The sequence below is a fragment of the Mus caroli genome, chromosome 15 (genome assembly GCF_900094665.2).
Source record: "Mus caroli chromosome 15, CAROLI_EIJ_v1.1, whole genome shotgun sequence".
Taxonomy (NCBI): domain Eukaryota; kingdom Metazoa; phylum Chordata; class Mammalia; order Rodentia; family Muridae; genus Mus; species Mus caroli.
This window is the reverse complement of record NC_034584.1, coordinates 56,048,903-56,056,402: the sequence shown is the minus strand read 5'-3', so window position 1 is coordinate 56,056,402 and position 7,500 is coordinate 56,048,903. Positions and strand designations below refer to the sequence as shown.

The 7,500-nt window shown below is 47.3% G+C and overlaps 1 long non-coding RNA gene across 4 annotated transcripts in view; it reads right to left on the bottom strand.

The window, feature by feature from the left end:
- LOC110310163 overlaps nt 1–823 on the bottom strand; it is a 212,578-nt gene extending 211,755 nt beyond the window's left edge. For all 4 annotated transcript variants that reach the window (XR_003834958.1, XR_003834956.1, XR_002379818.2 and 1 more), the window contains exon 1: nt 634–823. This is a non-coding gene — a long non-coding RNA (uncharacterized LOC110310163). The remainder of the gene's footprint in view (nt 1–633) is intronic.
- Between the last annotated feature and the right edge of the window lie 6,677 nt (nt 824–7,500).

Below are 7,500 nucleotides of genomic sequence, written 5' to 3'. Positions count from 1 at the left end.
GGCACATGTAGCTTCATGGCTGCGCTTCCTGGAAGTCTGCACAGCTCTCCCACACCACTCATAGGTACAGCAGAAAATACTAGCCAAGAAAGGGCCAATCTAGTTAAAGCAACAAGCTATCAAAAAAGAATTAGCAATGATGAAGGTGTGGGGGCCTTCCATGAACACAGGAATGCAATACAAAAGCACAGAAAGTTTCCTGACACTGGGAGTTTTAGGAGATCACCTTCTTTCTGCCCCGAGGGGGTGTCTCAGAGGAGGGCCGGCCAAGGATGGAGGGAGCATCACCAGACTAGGCTCAGACTTCCAGTTTCGTAAATGAGGCCTCCAAACCACATCAGCGGCCCCAAATCTGCGCTGATTGCAGGGGGCGTCTCTCTCCTTTAGACCTGAGGAAATGGGCTCTTGATCAAGTGCATAAATCCAGAATTACCTATGTAGAGGCCATCCTGGGAAATCTCCCTCGCACCCACACTTCTCACCCACACCCAAACTCTCTGGCAATCTCGAGTCTAGTGATGAGGAAAAGTCCAAGGTTAACATGCGCTCGTGGGAATGCAAAAGCCACTTTCCTCTATCCAGACTCTACATCCCTGGGCTCCAGAGTTTCCAGGGGATAAACTTGGAACTTACAAGAGGGTGGATCCAGCCGTGACTCCGAGGTCACCGGGGCTGCCAACATCCTTTCCACGCGGATATCCACTCGGGGGTCTCTGGGAGTGCTAAGTTCGCAGCTTCTCTTCATCCTGGCCTTGCCGAGCCCGCTTGACCAGCGGGTCCATGTGCTCGGCGGCCGCACGCGCTCTGCCTGGTAGAGCGCGGGGCTGGCGGGTGGCCCGTGACGTCACGGCGGCTCGCTCCCGGCCGCGGGGGAGGGGGAGAAGCGCGCGCCACCAGGCAGGCCGCGTGTGTCCCCGATCTCCTGGTGTCTGGAGGTTCCTAGCCTGAGGGATCCAGCTTGCCCCTCTGCCTGCTGCCCTAGGCAATGAAGGGGCACCAAGCCTGAGAGGAGAACCGCGTGGAGATGGCGTGCCACTGAGGCTGCTTAATGCCCAGATGGCTCTAGTGTAGAGAGTACACTCTGTCAGTCCTGGGCTGGAGGTTCTGGCTGCACTCAAACCTAGGTCCTACACAGGTCCTACACAGCCTGGGGTTACGCCCAGGCGAGGTCAACTGGCTTTCCCACCTCCCCTCCCCTCCCTCCCCTCCCCCTCACTGTTCCTTTCTAAGGCAGACATCCCATCCCCCTTCACCTTGAAGCTTAGCAATCTTCCCACTTTTCAGATAGGGTAGGAGACTCCAGTGAATTAAAAGGACCAAACTGCTCAGAAAGTAGGTCAGTAGTTCCCACAGAAGATCCCCCACCCCGCCCCGAATCTGTTCTATTTCAGAACTCTCATCTGTGAGCAATCCTGGGTACCATCCATCATCTGTGGTTCTGGAGAGAAGGGCGTACTAAGCAAACTCGAGCTGAGAGAGGGACCACCTGTCTGCAGCATCCTCCACTCTTGGTCCATACAGGGTATTACACTAACCTCTCAAATGTCCAAAAGCCTCTGCAAAGAATAAAGGCTGTTATGAAAGGCACGCGTATACCGCGATATTCTTTTTGCTGTATTACATCCAGCACCGAACAGGTGCAAGTCTCTAGTACCATTTAGTCAAGCGTGGCAACGTGCTACAACCGGAAAGGGGAATGAAAGATGAGGTAGACTCAGATCCTAGAAGGAAACCTGAGTCCTGTGGAAAGCCGGATGCATAGCTAGGTGATACCAGGATCGCGGAAAGTAACGCAGGCCCACTCTTCTCTCAGCACACTATACCTCACTTTATTTCAATCTCTCGGAGTCTTTATCTCCTCCCTCCCTCTACGTTCCCTTCAATGTCTTCACTTTCATTACTTCTTAGCGACACGAAGATGGCCCTGTTGAAGAGAAAATTTACCGTACTCCTGTGTGCCAATGCGATATGCACGGACAATCGTGCTGTGTTTGATTGGTTTCCACCCTGAGAGTGACTGAACAGATCTTGAGATTATCTCCTTCAGATTATCTCCTTCTTGCGCTAGAGAGTGAAGAGGGTTCTGAATTCTATATCGACATAGAGTGCTGTAAGTGCTTTCAATGTTTCAGACATTTCCCAAACCACCTGCTGCGACCTTGGGGAGAAGCAACCACAGGCTTTCAGAGGCCCAGTTTTAAAGACAACTTCAGTACCAAATCCCTGAAGATGCCACCTGCTCCTTCCAGTTAGTCCTGTACACTAGACCTCCCAAAGACTGAAGACCTTCACTCAGGTTCATTCAGCTTTAATCTTGACCCAGTTCGCCCTTCCCTGGGACTGAATTTTGCTGCGTTAATTTGGAATTTCACACAATACACTCCAATCACACTCATATCCCGATCCTCCCATGTCCGTCCTCCCCACCTTTGTGAACATCCCCACCACCACCACCACCACCACCACCACCGGAAAGTCATAGAGCCACGGGAGCATGGCCACACTCCTAGGGACCAGCCAGCTCCTTAAAGAAAACTGATTCCTTCCCCACCCACCCGACCCCCTCCAGAAGCCATAAGTTGTGGAGAGCTACACTTCAGCATTCTTATCACATTTTTTTTAAAGCATTCTCTTCCAAGGCTTTTTGTCCAGGTTGTTACTTTGGAAAGTGGGGTTTCCTTTTATGGAATGTTTAAAATGTTTTCCAGTGCCGGGTGTGGTGGTGCATGTCTTTAGTCCCAGCATTCAGGAGGCAGGGGCAGGTGGATTTCTGAGTTCGAGGCCAGCCTGGTCTACAAAGTGAGTTCCAGGACAGCCAGGGCTACACAGGGAAGCCCTGTCTCGAAAAACCAAAAAAAAAAAAAAAAAAAAGAAGGAAAGAAAAAAAATTATTCCAGTAAAATTTCACAGAAGAAAGTATTTTTAATAGCACTACTATCCAAACAAACATTATAATATATGTTTCTAATTTTATCTTTTCCTTTTGTTTTCTTGCTCCTCTTCCCCCTTCTCTTCCTCTTCCTCTCTCTTTCTTCTCTTCCTCTTCCTCCATTTCTCCCTCCTCTTCCTCTCTCTTCCTCTTCTTCTTCTCTCTTCCTCTTCTCTCCTCCTCCTCTTCTTCTTCCATCTCTTCTTCCTCTTCCTCTCTTCTCCTTCTCTTCTTCCTTCATCTCTTCCTCCTCTTCCTCTCTTCTCCTTCTCTTCTTCCTTCATCTCTTCCTCTTCTTCCTCTCCCCTCCTCCTCCTTCTGGCTTTCTCTGTACAGACTAGCCTGGCTTTGAACTCAGACATCTACCTACCCCTGCTTCCCAAGTTCTGGAATTAAAGGCATGAAGCTTTAAAACCCCCATTTTGTAACATAAATAAATGTAAGGAAGAAGAGGAGAGAAGAAGGGGAAGAAGAGATTAGAGTTGGATCTCTCCTTCTAGCCTGTGGGTCCCTACAACTGAACTCCAGTCGTAACACTTGGTGACAAGCCCCTTAACCTACTGAGCCACTTCAGAGATTCTTCCTTCCTTCCTATTTTCTTCCTTCCTCCCCCCTTCCTTCCTTTCTTTTTCCCTCCTTTCTATGTTGCTTCCTTCCTACTTTTGTTCCTTTCTCCCCTTCCTTCTGTTGCTGCATCTAAACATAAGACTTTCTGCCCCTCTGCCTGCTGCCCTAGGCAATGAAGGGGCACCAAGCCTGAGAGGAGAACCGCGTGGAGATGGCGTGCCACTGAGGCTGCTTAATACCCAGATGGCTCTAGTAGACTTTCTGCAGGCTAGACAAGGGTTCCATCCCTTCTTTACTTTATTCTATTTTTCAGCGAGGGCAATAGACTAACATGGAGCCAAAACAATGACTACGTTTTAAATATCTCTTTATGACATAATAACCCTCCAGGGTCTCAGAAAAGTGAAGCTGCAGAAAGGGAAACTGAGCCCTGGTGGCCTGTGTTATCCTCTTTGATTGACAGAGCAGGCAGTCTTCCCCATGGCATTGGCTCACTTCCCCTCTGTCCTCTGCTGCTTGTGGATTCTGGTGATGTTTTCAGGCTGCCACCCGCCATCCCATACTGTAACTTGTATGGCTAGAAGTATTGGATTTAATTACAATTACAGGATAGCTGTAACTAAAGACATCTATGCTCTGGACCAATCCATTCCATCATCAGACAAGACTGGGCTCCTCCTGAATTATGAGACAGCAAATCCAGCTCAAGTGACAGAGAGGAATGGAACTAGAATGAATTGAGGCAAGACATTCTTCAAGGAGGAGAGAAGAGCAATATACATATACATATACATATACATATACAAATACATATACATACACATACACATACACATACATACATATGTATGTGTATATATATTGTGTGTGCCTATATGTATGTATATATATGTGTGTGTGTGTCTGTGTGTGTGTGTGTGTATATATATATATATATATATATATATATATATATATATATAGGCCTGGGGGTGCATGAGAACAAGGTGGTCAGTCTGTCAGTCAAGGTCCATTGACTTTGAGATCCTGAGCCTGGCCAACAGTTGCAGACAGTTTTCTGTTAGGCTATGAGGCATGTGTTTTGAGCCGGCCACCCTGTCTCCAGTACCAGCTCCACAAACACGAGTGGCTGCACAAGGCAGTGAAAGGCTCCTGAGAGCAGGAAGAGAGGACTTGGATCCAGATGTGGAAGCACTCAATGAGGCCTGTGCTTGGCAAAAGTTAAAAAGAGAGGAGGAGCCTGTGCTGGAACGTGGAAAATAAAGTTGAGTTTGCCACAGAGGCATTTGAACACAGAGAACGGTCTGCAGAGAATCAGAAACTAAAGTACAGAGTCTCTATGGAAGGTTAAGCCAGGTTCCAAGAGGCCTTGTGACTATCTGTGAGCAGGGCTGAGGCTCAAAGTGTCCTGTCCACTAGAAATATCCCCGTGCTTGTCATGCAGAGAATGGATTTCAGCATAGACTAATCAGAAGCAAAGAGTTCACTTAGGAGGTCAGTTGCAGCAAATGGCTGAATTGGAAAGGTCACCTTGGGAATACAGAGAGGGACTGAAGATGGAGATGGTTCAGGAGAACAAACCTACCAGATAAACAAGGATGAGGGATTGTTGTAGAGAGGAGCAGGGGTGATAGCCAGGTTCTGCAACTCAGCAACTAGGGGTTGGTGGAACAGGTCATGTAGATGCTGAACAAAAGAAAAACTTACAGCTGCGAGGTAACAATGAAAGTCCTTGATTGAGAGCTATTAATAGTTGATAGCATATCTGCAGGTTGCAAGCCTACGTGTTCCCACTGCATGGAAGGAGTCTCAGTGGAAAATAGGACCTTTCTGGTGTTTATTGAGTCTCATTATCTAGCACAGACTAGCCTGGCACTCCCCTGTCCAAGTACAAATGAGACACTAACTATCCTGCTAAGCTTCCAACATCAGACAAGATTGGTATGTTCAGAGCTGTATGACCATAATCTGCTATTGAACTCTCCACATGCCCTCTTCAGCCTCCAGAATGCTAGGATCACAGCCATGCAACATCATTTCAAGCAAGAGATTCATTCAGTAGTCCTTAACATCGTGGGTAGTGGTGAGCGACAGCCAGGTGAGAAGAATGTTTTAAATGAGATGACCAAATTCTAAGGATTAAATAGTCTGTGGACCAAAATAAGCACAGGTCACTTATATTCAGAAAACAGTAACCAGTACACATGTTTAATTCCAACACTTTGGAGGCAGAGGCAGACAGGTCTCTGTGAGTTTAAGGCCAGCCTGATCTATATAGTGAATCCTAGGACACGCAGAGCTACATAGTTAGACCTTGTCTCAAAACAATAAAACGAAATAAATAGAAAACACTCAGCAAAACTATGGGGTTTAGTTTCCTATCTTCTATTTGATCTCTAAGGCCTCAGGAGGCCTTATGTGCGTTATGACACAGCCTTCTTCCCGGTATCTGTCTGGTGCCTGGGTCCCTCATTTCAACCCTTGTCCTTCCTCATGCTCACAGGCATGGCTCCAGAAGACTTACCTCTCTTCCTTCTGGATTCTGCAACAATCCTCCAAGTTCAATTCTCTTCCCACTCATGGCCTCATGCCTCTAAATAGTTGATAGCTGTGGAAAAGGTGCTACAGACACTGTGGTCTACTCAGAACACGTGGTTCTTCTTGACCTAATAAAAACAGGGTTTTGTTTTTTTTTTTTTTCCTCCTCAACCCAACCACGTGAAATCTTACCATTTCTTCTCATTAGCCTTTCCTTTCCACCTAGAACACCCAGCTTAAGGGCTTCCCTCTACTCTCTTCTGTGGTTCTTTCCCCACTCTGCCCTTCCATAAGCACAGAACTTCAGAGTACATCTTCTCCTTGCAGGACCCAAGGCCCTGTTTGACCCAGTGCTGCCTGGCAACCCCTCCCTCTTAACTAAGTCTCCACTTCCTCTTTGGTTCCTAAAGAGCCTTCTGGCTGAGCCTCTAAATTATCACATCAAAGAGGCCAGCTGAAGGCCCTAGAAAACCCTGGGTCTTGGCCAAGGTCAAACACCCAGAGTGTCAGAACTGTGACTTGCTAACCAGACACCCCAATGCTCTGTAGCACAGCTGCCTGCAGGAAGTGAGGATGGTGCAGACACTTTTAGGGAGCACTCATGATTCTAGTCTCTAATTTGGGGTGCCAGAAAGACCCGGGTGCATGTCAGACAGACTCTTTAAACCCTGTTACTGAGCCACACATAGTGGCCACATGCCCTTAATCCTAGAACTTGGGAGGCAGAGCTCTGTGAGTTTGAGGCCATGCCTGGTCTACAGAGCTCTGAGACAGTAGGTCTGTAACAGAGAAACCCTGTCTCAAACTCACCCAAAAAACGTCCTGTTGCCCTCCACCAAAAAAAATAAATAAATAAAAAATAAAAAATAAAAAAATAAAATAAAAAATCTTGCTACCAATGACTCTGGATGAGTTATTCTAAGTCTAACTTTTTCCCCATGTATTTAGCTGTAGTTTAATACATGTGACATAAAATTGGTTGTTTTGTGCATTTTAACTGTCATGTGAATTCAGCGCCATTAAGTCTTTTCACATGGTTATGAAATCACGATCCATTTCCAAGACTCTTCATTTTATAAAACCAAAACTGGGGAGGGCTGGAAAGGTGGCTCAGCCACTAAAGGGCCAGTGGCACAAACCTGAGGATCTGAATTTCCATTCTCAGCACACACACATAAAAACCAGAGGTGATGGTGCATATCTGTAAGAACCAGTGTGGGGCAGGGTCTGCAGAGGCAAGTGGATCCCTGGAGCTCACTAATCAACCAATCTACGCAAATTCATGAGCTCCAGCTTCAGTGAGAAATTCTATCTCAAAAAATAAGGAAGCCGGGCGTGGTGGCGCATGCCTTTAATCCCAGCACTCCCGAGGCAGAGGCAGGCGGATTTCTGAGTTCGAGGCCAGCCTGGTCTACAAAGTGAGTTCCAGGACAGCCAGGGCTACACAGAGAAACCCTGTCTCGAAA